Source organism: Camelina sativa, chromosome 9, assembly GCF_030686135.1.
Source record: "Camelina sativa cultivar CO46 ecotype springtype chromosome 9, ASM3068613v1".
Classification (NCBI taxonomy): Eukaryota; Viridiplantae; Streptophyta; class Magnoliopsida; order Brassicales; family Brassicaceae; genus Camelina; species Camelina sativa.
In genome coordinates this window covers 26,355,823-26,371,788 of record NC_141888.1, presented here as the reverse complement: position 1 = coordinate 26,371,788, position 15,966 = coordinate 26,355,823, and the positions used below count along the sequence as shown (strand labels likewise).

The window sequence follows — 15,966 nt, the reverse complement described above, 5'->3', positions numbered from 1 at the left end:
TCTCTATGCTCTGTTTGTTATATATCTGATATGAACGGTTGTTGTGTGATTATGTTTGGGTTCTGGATACCTGTCGGCCTTAGGGTTTAGTTTATTCCTTCTTCCTCGTATTGCATATGGTCATGATATGATGGGAAAGCCAAATTATTTTCTCTCACAACTTCTTACATTTATATATGTACAGGTACACGATGAACTCAGGAAATTGGCTCTCACAACTTATTTGTTCATTCTTGCTTTTGCAGCCTAAGTTTATCGACATCACTAAGGCTGCAGCCTGCAGAGGTGAAGAAAAGTGCCTAATGAGGTCATTAAGCAGTTTGAAAATCATTTATGTTTCCAGTCTCAACTTTGAAAAACAAAATATGAATAAGTTGGCACGAAGATAAGTGAAGTCTGTGTTCGTTGTTCATAAGATTTTATTTTAGCTTAGCTGTCTACTTGCAGATTTATTTCTTTTTATAGTGAAGTCTGTGTTCGTTGTTCATAATTATTCCCCTCGACGTTTCGACTCTAAATTATTTGCTTCATAATTACCGATCAATCCCGTTTTATTAAATATCAAAAATGTCATTATTCTATTTTGGACTCCTGTTTTTTTTTTTTTTTATCTCAGAATAATGATCGAACGCTGAATGATGAAGTTTGCAAACTTATTGAACGCTGAAAAATTATAAGATATGAGTGGAATTTTTGTTTCTTAATCACTAAGGATAGAACCGTCATTTGCTTCACCAAGAAATGTCTTAAACCGAGAGCACGGACAGAAATGCCCAATTTAAAAGTTTTTGGGTAAAAAAGGCCTATTTTAACAATAACCCCATTTAAATCTTACTAAACAGGTGAGGAAGGAGGGGCTAAAAAGAACTCCACGATTCCACCAACCCACCCATTTTCAAAGAGCACCCTTCCATTTCTACACACACACAATAGATTCAGTAAAAATGGGTTATTAGTCGAAGCTCGACGAACGGCTTGTCCTGCCTTTTAGATAATCCTCAACAGAGACGCCTTGCTCGATGCTTCCCATGGGAGATAGAGTCATCTTCAACATCAAGAAGCACTACGTTAAGGTGTGACTGCAAGTTAGATCTTTGACATTGCTCATCCTTGAGCATCTCTGACGAATTACTCACTTGTTGCAGTGCCCACTCATGCGTGTCTTCATCGCCTTTAAGTAGCTTTAGGACCTGCATCATTCCACATTCGTTAAGATAATTACTACATAGAGCTATGAAACGGCTACTAGATTAAAACCTTGACTTACAATGCTCATTTTCGGTCTAGCTTGAGGGCTACGTCGAATGCAAAGAGTAGCAGCTAACGCCATCCTCTGCATTTGGTCGTTATTGTTGTTATCCCGCAAACTCGGATCTAATAACTGAGAATACTTTCCATCATCTAGAATTGGTTTGGCCTGTACATGAACATCATACATACTTGTTTTCAATAAAGAGTATAGAAAAAAGCTTGGTTTTGATCTTAATTGGTATGCAGTATGACTAGACTCTCCTGTCCCTTTGGACATCCACTGCTAATCGTTTTTCTTCCAAATAGTAGCTCGAGGAGAACAACACCAAATGCATAGACATCTATCTTATCATTTACCTTACCATACATGAAGTACTCTGGAGCCAAGTATCTGCAACAAGAAACAGAAGCTTACCATAAGAACATTTTCAAGAACTCTCATGAAACATCAGCCAAAAACCAGATTCAGATTATATGAGTTGTAGATATAGACGCCCACCTCGCAAGCCCAAAATCAGAACGCTGGGAACAAGGTATATATAACTTTTTAGTATTCTTGCCTCTTTGACATATGAAAAAAAACCGATAAAATTTGTTTTTACATGTGGCTCAAAATCATCAGATAATAGTATATTTGATGACTTAACATCTCTGTGGATGACAGGGTTGTGAAGCACTGTTATGCAGATAGTTCAATGCCTCGGCCACTCCAACAGCTACTTTATACCTCTTGCTCCAACAAAATGCAAGTGGATCTTTCTTGTTTCCTGGTTATGAAACCAAGCATATGTTAGATCCATGATCATAATAGAATCTCTGATGAGTTGCTTAAAAAGGCAAGAGCTTGTCTAACAAGTACCGTGAAGGGTCTCTTCGAGGCTTCCTCTTGAAAGATAATTCTATACAAGTAATAGGTTATGGTCTTCAAAGCAAAATCCTAAGAGTGAGATAATATTCTTATGGTGTAATTATGTTGTGATGATTTCAATCTCAGCCACAAAATCATTCAAGACATCTTCAGTTTGCTTGAGAATTTTGACAGAAACCACTCTCCCATTGGACAAACAACCTCTAAAAACCGGGCTTCTGCCTCCTCTTCCAATGAAATTATCTGAAATCAGATCCGATTTCGTAGTTATAAGGCTTGAAAATTTTCAACATGTCAATATGTCATTCATAAGTAAATGAATGAGAGAAGGACCAACCAGTGGAAAAATTCGATGTTACTGAAACGAGTTCCTTGTACTTGAAAACCCGGCAAGTTGAAGAGAACCTCTCATAAAGTCCCTCTAGTTCCTCCGGCAATTTTCTTGGACTTACTTGTCGGGAGATGACTTGTTGGTGACAGAGTTGATACCAAACGGAACAACTGCGTTTAAGCTAGACAAAACGTCTTCAGAAGAATAATAACCAGGTTGATTAGTGTCCCTCGGAGGAAGCTTCAGAGCCCATTGAACTACCGGTATCTGTTTCGACAAAGAACTATGAGGAGTAGTGATAGACTGTCCTAATGTAGAAACAGCACGACGAAGCAAAGGCCAACCTGGCCTAGATTCAGGCAATTTCCCAACCAACATAGTTATAGAACCGCCTGAATCTTCTGGACCATTCACAGGCCGCATAACCTCCATTACTTTGTGACACTCATCATCATCATCATCTTCACTCCTTTCATTTCCAAGAGTATTTGTATCTTTTAGAGACAAAGAATAGGAACCACAAACCGCGCAATTCTCAAAACGCGCAGCAGCTAAGGCCTGCTGTAGACTCTGGCCATTGGATTGAACCTCATCCTCCTCTTTTGAATCTTCCTCGGAATGGCTAACTACTTTAGTCGTCTTATTCAAAGTAACAGATATTTGAAGCACATTCAACAAAGTAATCCTCCAAACATCTTCCTTTCTTATAACAACACCCAATAACAGACAGATTATTCAACAACTCATCCAAAACCAAATCACTAAGATACAAAAATGTAGAAACTGGGAAGAGAAAAAAGAAAAAGGTCAAACCTTGAGATTGATTGATGGTAGATAATGGACAACCTTCTCTCTGGAACACGGTTTTACCATTGTGTACCGCAATCACCCAACAATCCTTTGGTAGTTTCTTGGCTACGTATTTAGCTACGGAAGCTGGTGAACGAATCGTGTGGTGCCTTTTTGAAATCCCAACTAAAACTTTCGATGCAGAAAACGATTTGGCTTTTCGAACCACGACATAGCTTCAGCTTCAGATCCACCTGAAAAAGAGGAGAAAATTCTAAGGAATCATTTCAACTTCACGCCGACAAGAATCGTACCCACCTTCTTCTTCCTCGACGGAGCTCCGTTTCTCTCCGCCGTTTTCAATCATCTTCCTTTTTCACAGAAAGAGAGAGGTTGTTGGTGTTGTCGATTTTTCAAGTGTGATCGATCCTTCTCCTGTACACATATTTAACTTTAATTTATTAATAGTATCTACAAAAACACTTACTCCTACAAATCTTAAAATCCTATTAGACATCATTTCAATTTCTAGCCTGTATATATTATACAACTCGTGGAAGAGTACGTACTATAGTCTATAGCCTAAACCGGTACCGTGTTTCTCAATGGGGTTAACCTTCTCACAATCTTCCTTGCCGGAGATACCAAATGATCTCGTCTTTGAGATTCTCTCGAGAGTGCCTGCGAAATCCATAGCAAGATTCCGTTGCCTATCGAAGCAATGGGCTTCAATCCTCAGCCTTCCATATTTCACCGAGCTTTACCTCACCAACTCCTCTGCTCGTCCACGTCTTCTGTTTACCTTACATGTTGACGATAGATGGCTTCTTTTTCACATCACCTCAGCCTTTAAAATCTAGACAAGAACTCTCGTCTCCGACTTTAGCTGCAGATCCTCACATGTGTTTACCATGTTCCTTTGAGTTTTTTGAGGTTTGTCCTTCTGTATGTGACTTGCTCTGTTCTGTAATAGAGATACAAATCTGATGATATGTAACCCTAGCACAGTAAAGTACATAATTAACCTTACCCTATACGCCAAGCAATGAAAGCACTGATTTGAAGAAAACCTAGCTATTTTGGGTATGATCCGATTAAAAGACAGCATAAAGTGCTGTGTGTATCAGTAGAAGCTCGAAAGCATCAAGTTCTGACATTAGAAAATGGAGGAAGATTATTATGGAGAATGCATGGTTGAATGTTCCATTCCTCAATATGCATAAATGGGCTTTTATTTTATAAAGCTATGGGACATCGGTTAATGATAGTTTGCTTTGAGGTTCGGTCAGAAAAGTTCAAGTTTATTAGTATTGATAAACATGGTGTTCAGATCCAGTTCTTGCATGCTTCGGACTCTGATTAATTACAAGGGCAAGTTAGGTGCCGTTATCAATGATTCGGATGGTATGTTTAATAAAAGAACTACATGCATCGAGATGTGGGTTTTAGATGATGTCAACGAACAGAAATAGTCTAGGCACTTGTACATATTGCCGCCTTTGTGGAAGAATGTGGTCGCAAATTACTGTTTATATATATCGTTGGGATGACTCCGTACTGGTGAAATTGTGTTGACTTTGCTTGGTTTATATGATCCTTTCCATATTTTCTATTACAATATGAAGAGGAACACTATTATAAGAGTTACAATCCAACGGATTGAAACTTTTAAGGGTCGGAAGATTTATACATTTCTAGACCATGTAGAAGATGTGAATGCGATTATGGCTTCATGAGACTTTATATAGCAGCTAGTTTGCTTTGTAAGTTGGGGATCTTATACAGCCTCTATTTACCCTACAGACTCGATCTCTAATTCATGAAGGGTTTATATATATGATCATAGTTGACCATACACAATTGACGTTATTATGTTTATGATACATAAAATAACTAATAAGTTCTAATATGATGCGAAAAATCTGATTGGATCAAATTAATCTCTTATGATATCTATATTTGCTAAAATGTTTACATTATACCTAAAATATACTTTCATATATAGAATTTATAAATTTTATAGAGAAATAGCTGAATACATATAAATGTTATTTTTTTCACCTCCATAGTATTTATAGCATTCTAATGAATGATTAATGACAATTAAAAGTAGAATAAATAATAATAAAAAATATTAATATTTAATTACTGCATTTTTATTTAATTCTTATAAACTTTATGTAAGAACTCAACATGTGTGTAGCATATGCTATTATGTTTATAAGAAGTTCAACATATGTTTATGATATATATATATACTAGATAAGGACCCGCACGATGTGCAGGTATTAAAATTGTTGAAGAGAATAAATTCTGGATCCAAAACAATTTTTTAAAAATATAAAAAGAAATATTATTTTTTGAATTAAATATAGAAAACTAATTTTAGTTAGAGAAAAAAATCATATTTGTATTTATATACCTTCATACACTTATTTATATATCTATATTTAATATATTATAACAATTATTACAATAATTTAAAGCTAAATTATATCCCACCAAAACTTTTGCCAAATACTCATCATTAATATTATTCTTGTCAAATTTTTAAAACGTTTTGTAACTTATTCACAAAATATTTTACATGCAAATAATTCATCAAGACAAATCTAATTAGTAAGAATGTACAATTTTACTCTATATTTTACATATGTTCTTACATCCAAAATTATTTTATTGTTAAAATATACTTTTTATCACCACCTATAAAATATCTTCTGAACAAATTATACAAATTTTGTGTTGCTTTACTTTCATTTTGGCATAATTATAGTTCTAATAATTACTAAAATTGTTTTGTGACATAATTTCTTTAAACATGAATTTTTTTTACTCTAAAGATATTTTGGATGAACAACTGGAGAAAATTATCTACTCTATCACAATGATTTTATGACCAACCTAATAAAAGTTGTGAAAGTGAGAAAAAGTTAATATAACATAATAAAAATTAAAATTTGAAAATTATAATTACGATGCTATATATAAGGCTTAGTTAATTCAAATATACAAAATAGAAATTTTATAAACAATCTAAAACATGACATATGTCATAATCAAGTTAGTGATCGACGACCTATTTACTCCTCAGAAGTATCGCATTGTATCAAAACTACTTAAAATTATGACCTCGTTTCATATATTCTCGAATCGTAAATTTTCAACTTATTTCTACCCAAACCAAAAGTTCTCATATATTTCTCCATATACTTGGGTTTAAACGATTTACGAACCAAATCCGATAGAAAACCACATTCCAACTTTAATACGGTTTACCATTCCAACTTCCAAAATTTGAAAATCGCTCCTCTATTACTCGATCAAGCAGCTCTTACTTCAGTACCGGAATTATCAACATTATTCAGAATGAAAAAACTTTTGATTTTGACCAGAAACATCATTCACCGACTAATCTTCCAAACTTATAATGGTACTAACTGTAGGATCACTTTTGGAACCTCCATGAGTGTCTCATCCTCAATTAAATTAGCGGGCTTTATATACTTTGATTTCATTTCATTTTATCTGATAGCTTCCATTGAAGAACCCACATGAATCAAAGACCCACGCAATAGATCCCTACATTATCGAAAGCCTGCCCATTGGCAAATATTATATTTTTATATCTTTTTTGTAATCTTTCGTTATAAACATATAATATATTTTTTTCAACATTTGGGCCACAACAGATCGACCCATTAGCCAAATCTCTACATTCGTAGATAGCGGAACTCGATCCCTAGTGTGATGGCACCTCCTACAATTAGACTTACTAACTAGAGACCGACCCGCGCTACAGCGCGGGGGAATATTCATAGATACATTCGGTCTATAGCGGATTGGAATATGTTACATTCTCAGTTTAGTATAGTGCAATCGATTATATATATATATTATGGTGGATTATATTTTTATACAATGAATTTGGATAAAACAGTAGAAAGAAAAAGTAAATGGCAATATGATGCGTTTTGATAAAATAAACTAAATTAGATATTATTTTATTATCATGAATTTGGATAAAATAAAATAAGAATAAAAATATTGAGTAAATTGTCTTAATGTTTGAAATTAAAAATATGATTTATATAAAGTAATGATCAGTTAAGGCCGTTACAGCACGGAGAAATGATGAATATATTTACGTGTTATTTAGTTAAATTTTTCTATGTATATATTGTTAGTAAAAATGTTAGAAATAATTTAATTTGTATAAAATTAATTGAACAAAAGTGTTTAGATTATTAATTTATGAGAGTTATTGATATTTACATTATAAAATTATCAATGTTAGCTTTAAAATTTTAATAGCGAGATGGTTGTTGCAAATTTGGGAAGCTAGGCTTTAATTACTATGACATTTTTTTTTGTTGCGTGTAATTATCCATCTGGATCTAAGGCTGTAAAACATATTTCCATACCAATGGATCATCAGAGATTCATTTAAATGGGCTTCTTTTGGGCCGAGAGCCTTTTTTCTTTTTTTATTACCGATTTATGAATCGGATCTCCATTGGAAAGACCGAAAGAGAACTGTTTTTTCATCTTCTTTCCCTAAACACCATCTCGTTTTCCTTCGATTTCCAAACCCTCGACTTTCCAAAATATATTTGACACAAACCTTTGCTTTTCTCAAGTCTGACAACTATTCTATTTATGGAACATTGATTGCTTTGAGATGAATTTTATCTGTTACAATTGTTTTCGGAAAAGCCCAAATTCGAAAATTCGAAGATCATCCAGATGTAGTAGTCAATCGATATCTTGATCGGCAGATTCAGTATTGGGTTTTGGTTTATTGGCCCGATCCTTGTCAATACAATTAATCTGGTAAGCTGCCTATGATTCACTCATTCATTTTATAATATTATAGGTAGAATAAGAATACATCTTTTTCGTGATTAAATCAAACATATTGTCTACAGTTTACCAATTTGTTATTATTATAACTTTCATTTGTTATATGTTTGAAGTAAATAAGAGAAGTGGCAAATTTAATGGGTGTATTGTATTTTGCTTTGCAATTGTATTGTATGTGATGAATATACAATTTCTTATGTTTCCAGTGTATACAAAATTGCAATAATCGAGATGAAGAACATATACCAAGTAACCGTAATGATATGTAAGTTTATATTTCCTACTGGGTTACTTAATTCGTAGCTGCGCTAAAGTTCTTGCAATAAGATTTTGTTCTGTATTGCATATATGACAGCACATATCATGTATCTCAGTGGAGCCATTTAACATTACATTGAGCTAAACCTACCGCCATATCACCTAAGACCGTTTCAATGGTCTCACCAGAGAAAATGGTATATTGTGACCAAGAATGAACAATTGTGACTTGAATCATCCAGCCAGTCTTTTATGGCTTGATTGAACAATGGCCATGGCCGCCATTTGTAAAGAGTATTGAAACTTTGAAAGAACAAATCAAAGAAATTGTAGAAGGTATGATGAATTCAACCTAAATGACTGATGGGTATTTATAGGAAGACGTAGATCGGTCACTAATTAGGTTAGTTTTAGGGTATATTCTATGGAAATTCTCTTTTAATTATGAATATATGAGATTTGTTAGTTTAGGATAATAATTAATGAGTATTTAAACTGCAAATCTTTTAGTTAAATCAAATCTTGCTGCTCGAAAGTAGGATCAATTGGGTATGTATATTTGGTATGTATAATATTTGTTGAAGATTGATGATATATATTTGTTCATAATTGATTTTCCTAAATGGTTTCAGTGATTCGCGCGGAAGTTTGGTGAGGTATGATAATGATAAAGGTAAGATTGTGATCGAGGGCGGTTAGGAGAAGTTGGATGATGTTCTAATCCTTTATACTATAAAGCACAAGTCACTCAACCAATAATTCTTTGACACATCAGTAAAAAAAATTATTTTTACAAACTATTATAAAACTTAAAAAAAAAGATCGTGGAGAAAAAAAAGCAAAACTACATAACTGAAACAAATTCCTAAAATTACAAATTCCTAAAATACAGTTAATGTGAAAACAAATTATTTTCGAAAAAAAAAAATCGTGGTAAAAAAAGAAAAACAAAACAAATTACATATTTATTCAACTAAATATAAGTTAGTTGATCAATTAAATACTGACATGTGGGCAAGTTTATCAAAATTAAACAGAACGTAAATTAATAAAAACAAAATTAATTGATAAAAAAAGTGTCAGTTTTCCTTTTACTACTACGTTTTATGGTAGAAAGAAAACCATTTTCACCTTCTTTTCTGAGTTCTCTATTCCATTTTTTTTTCCTTCATTGATCTTTCTCCAATAATCACTAAAAACTAGAGAGAAAAACCATTTTTAAGAAAGTCAAAGGAAGTTAAGATCTTCATATTGGAGACGTTTGTGAAAGTAGAACATCAATTCCAAAGATTTGCAGCCAAATAATTTTTAATTATACCATGTTTTGGGTAAGGAACATTTTCCTTTTTTGTATTGTAAGTAAAATTGTTTCTATGTTAGTTAATAGCATATTTACTAAGTCAACAATTTATGGCATTTTTAAGATTTTTCTTTTGCTATCACTAATCTTTGTGACATATTATAAAATTAGTTAATGTGTGCCATGCAATTGTAATTTGGGTTTGTTAACCATAAAAATAAAAAATTCCTACAATTGTTTATTTTTTATAAAATTTGTAATGCAATTAAGATAATATAATATAATTTCGGTGCATAGCACCGGGTATAATACTAGTTGGAAATAAATCGAAAGAATGTTTTTAATAGCCGGATGATCCAACTATTACTTTACGGTTTTTTCTCACCCGTACCCGTTTCTTTAATTTCGGGTTATTTCGTTTTATTTTTTAAAATTGACCCGACCCATAATCAATTTTGTACTTCTCTTTTACTTATATAGGGATGACCACTTCACAAACATAATTTTTGTGTAGATATAATGTTATTTTCTTAATTAATTTCAAAAATATTATTTTTTTTGACATAACTTATGTTATTCTTTTTAAATTTGTTATTTACTATTTATTGATTAATAATAATATATATGCTTAATGAATTATTTTTTTGTTTATACTTGTCAAAATCTGATTGAGAAAAAAATCTTATTATATAAAGTTGGGTTTTCAAAATAGAAAACCCAACTGAATAGAAAAAAAAAGCTTGTTTAATTTTTTTTAATTTTTATATTAGTTCGTATGTTCAGACATAAATTATTTTATTGTAAGTTTTGTATTAAATATTTTTTTTTCATTTTTTAAAATAACAAAATGAATAGTTAATAAAATGTTTATTGATAGTATTACTCTACATATGCAAAATATAAATTAGAATTTAAAGTCCATTTTTAAAGTTTTATTAAAATTTTAAAGTTCATTTATAAAGTTTAAGCCCAAATTGACCGTAACAAAGTTTTAAATGAGCCAAATACAATTGTTACGGTCAATTTTAATTATCTTGATATAATAATTTGGGACAATATAATATGTAATTTTGTTTAGACCATTAAAATAATATTTTAAGCAATCCATAAATATACTTTCGTTTAGACCATTGTATTTGGTACTACAAACATTCAAAATTATACTAAAGTTTGCATATACAAAAAGTTCATTAAGCCACGGTAACTTCATTTCTGAGTCCATTCTTTATGACTGAATCTCCGAGCTCTCACTTTGATGCTCCATTACATGGTTTATGTAATAACGTCCAGCAAACTCAGACCTATAAATATATTAAGTGTATGAAACAAAATTATTTTAACATCATACATAATCATATATAAAGTGTACAAAGTTATTTTTACATAATCAAATCTTACCAGTCCTTCGAACTGTGGTTTATAAAGATCTTCGAAGAGGTCAATGTGTTTTCGATACATGGTGCCCCTATAAACATTTGCAGAGAGAATATATTGGTTACCTTATGATGATTATATCAGAACTATTTTATGTTACATACCTTCATATTCTCCGACTTTCACAAACCGCATTACACAAGACTCAGGTTCGGTTTTGTATATGAGATGGCACCTGTTTGATTGCCATTTAGACATGAATTCAGAAGCGTAGTTATCTTTGACACGACACTTCACAGTTTCATTCCTACATGTTTATCAAATTAATAAAAAATCTTAAAAGAGACAATTTTAAAACGTAATTGTCCTAAAGGTAGAGTAAATGTCTTTTACCTGCAATTCAACAACGTGAAAACAAATTCATTACGTTTAATGGCACTCTCAGGTCTTCTTTTATCTTCCACATCTATACACCCACAAACATCTAATTTGGGGAAAAGATAGAATTTAGTTTTCCAAAGTGTTGCAAATCTACATTTTGTAAAAGTTTAATTCATACTTTTCTAAGAGAGGGGCCAATACACAAAGTTACAACAAATCTTATAATGATTTTAGATTCCCAAACACAAAGTTACAATTAACTATACTCACAGATTGTACCATATCAATATTAACTGTGCTTCCATGATATATATCATCCAAATCCTCGAATCAAAAGTAATTCTTTGGACTCAATTGTTGGACCAACGTCATAGTAGTATCGTCCGTGAATTTAATTTGATAAGGATGATGAGTATTCCTCTCATTCAGAGTTGGATTGATTACTTTGAAAGTTCTAATATCATATCAGTCACCATCGTCGATATATTTTTGAAGTTTAGCGAGTGTAAAAATGTAGCTTCAATTGTGTTACCCTTCACAGTTTAATAACAATTATGTAAGAATTCATATATATATATATATATATATATATATATATAAGAACTGTTAAAATTTGAAATTTAAGTAAGAATGATGTTCAATTAACAACGCTAACATGTACATCCACAAGAAGCAATACTTTTATTGTAAAGAACTTGCTGATACTCCAAGAATGTAAGACCTTGGCGTTTATACGCCAATTAGTTCTTCCGGGAAGAAGATCAACAATTTTATCGAATCTCATGATTTTCTCAAATTAGGGTTTTCACCTTTTTGTTTCACACCTCTTTGTTTTCACACTTTTTGTTTTATATATATACAGAATTTTATGGACTTTGAAAGAAAAAAAATTGTTCTTTGAGTATTATTAATGATCTCACCATTTGTTAATGATCTCAAAATATGCAAAGTTTCGATCCAAAAATTATGTTTCTTTGTCGCACCCCCAGCTTTCCATGTTGGCACCGTTAGTTTTTACAAATTTTTGTTTTACACCTCTTTGTTTATTACTTTGTTTATATAAAGTTGCAATGTTTTGATCCAAAAATTGGGTTTCTTCTCGTACCCCTAGCTTTCAATATTTGCACTTGTTAGTTTTCACACCTTTTTGTTTCACACTTCTTTGTTTTCACATCTTTTTGTTTTTATGTATATACAAATTTTTATGGAATTTGAAAAGAATTTTTGTTCTTTGAGTATTATTAATGATCTCACCCTTTGTTAATGATGTCAAAAGTGCAAAGTTTTGATCCAACAATTGTGTTTCTTTGTCGCACCCAAACTTTCCTTGTAGGCACCAGTTAGTTTTCACACCTTTTTGTTTTGCACCTATTTGTTTATATATAGTTGTAATGTTTTGATCCAACAATTTTTTTTCTTCGTCGTAACTCTAGCTTGCAATATTTGCACTTGTTAGTTTTTTCACCTTTTTGTTTCACACTTTTTTGTTTCACACTTTTTTGTTTCACACCTTTTTGTTTCACACCTCTTTGTTTTCACACATTTTTGTCTTTATATATATACAGATTTTTATGGACTTTGAAAAAAGTTTTTGCTCTTTGAGTATCATTAATGATCTCATCCTTTGTTAATGATCTCAAAATTTTCAAAGTTGTGATCCAACAATTTTGTTCTTTGAATATCATTATTGATCTCACCCTTTGTTAATGATCTCAAAATTTGCAAAGTTTTGATCCAACAATTGTGTTTCTTCATCGCACCCCCAACTTTTCATGTTGGCACCCGTTAGTTTTCACACTTTTTTATTTTACACATCTTTTTTTATATAAAGTTGCAATGTTTTGATCCAACAATTGTGTTACTTCGTCATACCCTTACCTTTCAATGTTTGCAATTGTTAGTTTTTGCATCTTTTTGTTTCACACCTATTTGTCTTCACACGTCTTTGTTTTTATATATACATATCTTTATGGACTTTGAAAAGAGTTTATGTTCTTTGAGTATTATTAATTATCTCACCTTTTGTTAATGATCTCAAAAGTTGCAAAGTTTCGATCCAACAATTGTGTTTCTTCATCGCATCCCCAGTTTTCCATGTTGGCACCTGTTAGATTTCACACCTTTTTGTTAATATAAAGTTGCAATGTTTTAATCCAACAATTGTGTTTCTACGTCATACCCTAACCTTTCAATGTTTGTACTTGTTAGTTTTCGCACTTGTTAGTATTCACATCTTTTTGTTTCACACCTTTTTATTTCAGACCTCTTTGTTTTCACACTTTTTATTTTTATATATATACAGAATTTTATGGACTTTGAAAGAAAAAAAATTGTTCTTTGAGTATTATTAATGATCTCACCCTTTGTTAATGATCTCAAAAGTTGCAACGTTTTGATCCAACAATTGTGTTTCTTTGTCGCACCCCAACTTTCCATGTGGGCACATGTTAGTTTTCACACCTTTTTGTTTTGCACATATTTGTTTATATATAGTTGTAATGTTTTGATCCAACAATTGTGTTTCTTCGTCGTACCCCTAGCTTGCAATGTTTTCACTTGATAGTTTTTGCACATTTTTGTTTCACACATTTTTGTTTCACATCTCTTTGTTTTCACACATCTTTGTTTTTATATATATACAGATTTTTATGGACTTTGAAAAAAGTTTTTGCTCTTTGAGTATCATTAATGATCTCACCCTTTGTTAATGATCTCAAAATTTGTAAAGTTGTGATCCAACAATTGTGATCCAACAATTTTGTTGTTTGAGTATCATTATTGATCTCACGCTTTGTTAATGATCTCAAAATTTGCAAAGTTTTAATCCAACAATTGTGTTTCTTCGTCGCACCCCCAACTTTTCATGTTGGCACCCATTAGTTTTCACACTTTTTTGTTTTACACCTCTTTGTTTATATAAAGTTGCAATGTTTGGATCCAACAATTGTGTTACTTTGTCATTCCCTTACCTTTCAATGTTTACACTTGTTAGTTTTCGCATCTTTTTGTTTCACAACTTTTTGTTTCTCACCTATTTGTCTTCACACGTCTTTGTTTTTATATATACATATTTTTATAGAATTTGAAAAGAGTTTTTATTCTTGGAGTATTATTAATTATCTCACCTTTTGTTAATGATCTCAAAAGTTGCAAAGTTTCGATCCAACAATTGTGTTTCTTCGTCGCATCCCCAGTTTTCCATGTTGGTATTTGTTAGGTTTCACACCTTTTTGTTTTACACTTTTTTGTTTATATAAAGTTGCAATGTTTTAATCCAACAATTGTGTTTCTACGTCGTACCCCAACCTTTCAATGTTTTTACTTGTTAGTTTTCGCACTTGTTAGTATTCACATCTTTTTGTTTCACACCTTTTTGTTTCACACCTCTTTGTTTTCACACTTTTTTGTTTTCATATATATACAGAATTTTATGGACTTTGAAAGAAAAAAAAAATTGTTCTTTGAGTATTATTAATGATCTCACCCTTTGTTAATGAACTCAAAATTTGCAAAGTTTCGATCCAAAAATTATGTTTCTTTGTCGCACCTCCAGCTTTCCATGTTGGCACCCGTTAGTTTTCACAAATTATTGTTTTACACCTCTTTGTTTATAATTTTTTTTATATAAAGTTGCAATGTTTTGATCCAAAAATTGGGTTTCTTCTCGTACCCTTAGCTTTCAATGTTTGCACTTGTTAGTTTTCACACCTTTTTGTTTCACACTTCTTTGTTTTCACACCTTTTTGTTTTTATGTATATTTTATGGAATTTGAAAAGAGTTTTTGTTCTTTGAGTATTATTAATGATCTCACCCTTTGTTAATGATCTCAAAAGTTGCAAAGTTTTGATCCAATAATTGTGTTTCTTTGTCGCACCCCAACTTTCCATGTAGGCACCTGTTAGTTTTCACACCTTTTTGTTTTGCACCTATTTGTTTATATATAGTTGTAATGTTTTGATCCAACAATTGTGTTTCTTCGTCGTATCCTAGCTTGCAATGTTTGCACTTGTTAGTTTTTGCACCTTTTTGTTTCACACCTCTTATTTTTCATACATTTTTGTTTTTATATATATGTCTTTATATATATACAGATTTTTATGGACTTTAAAAAAAGTTTTTGCTCTTTGAATATCATTAATTATCTCACTCTTTGTTAATAATCTCAAAAGTTGCAAAGTTTTGATCCAATAATTGTGTTTCTTCGTCGCATCCCCAGCTTTCCATGTTGGCACCCGTTAGGTTTCACACCTTTTTGTTTTACATCTTTTTGTTTATATAAAGTTGCAATGTTTTAATCCAATAATTGTGTTTCTTCCTCGTACCCTAGCTTTCAATCTTTGCACTTGTTAGTTTTCGCATCTTTTTGTTTTACACATTTTTGTTTCACACCTCTTTGTTTTCACACATTTTTTGTTTTTATATATATACAAATTTTTATGGACTTTGAAAAGAGTTTTTGTTCTTTGAGTATATTTCACACCTCCAAGTTTTAAAAATTATGAGTAGTATTTTCTTTTAATTTATTAATCAACATGATTGACTCATCTTTG

General features: G+C 31.6%; 1 long non-coding RNA gene and 2 pseudogenes across 1 annotated transcript; 2 read left to right on the top strand and 1 right to left on the bottom strand.

The window, feature by feature from the left end:
* Positions 1-730: 730 nt before the first annotated feature.
* On the bottom strand, positions 731-3,658 carry LOC147938791 (protein kinase STUNTED-like; annotated as a pseudogene).
* Positions 3,659-3,844: 186 nt separating this feature from the next.
* LOC147938790 (F-box protein At3g49450 pseudogene) lies at positions 3,845-4,975 on the top strand (annotated as a pseudogene).
* Positions 4,976-7,766: 2,791 nt separating this feature from the next.
* Positions 7,767-8,596, top strand: LOC147938789 (uncharacterized). The gene is made up of 3 exons (XR_015565493.1): positions 7,767-8,072; positions 8,309-8,367; positions 8,458-8,596. It is a non-coding gene; the product is annotated as an uncharacterized LOC147938789 (long non-coding RNA).
* Positions 8,597-15,966: the final 7,370 nt, after the last annotated feature.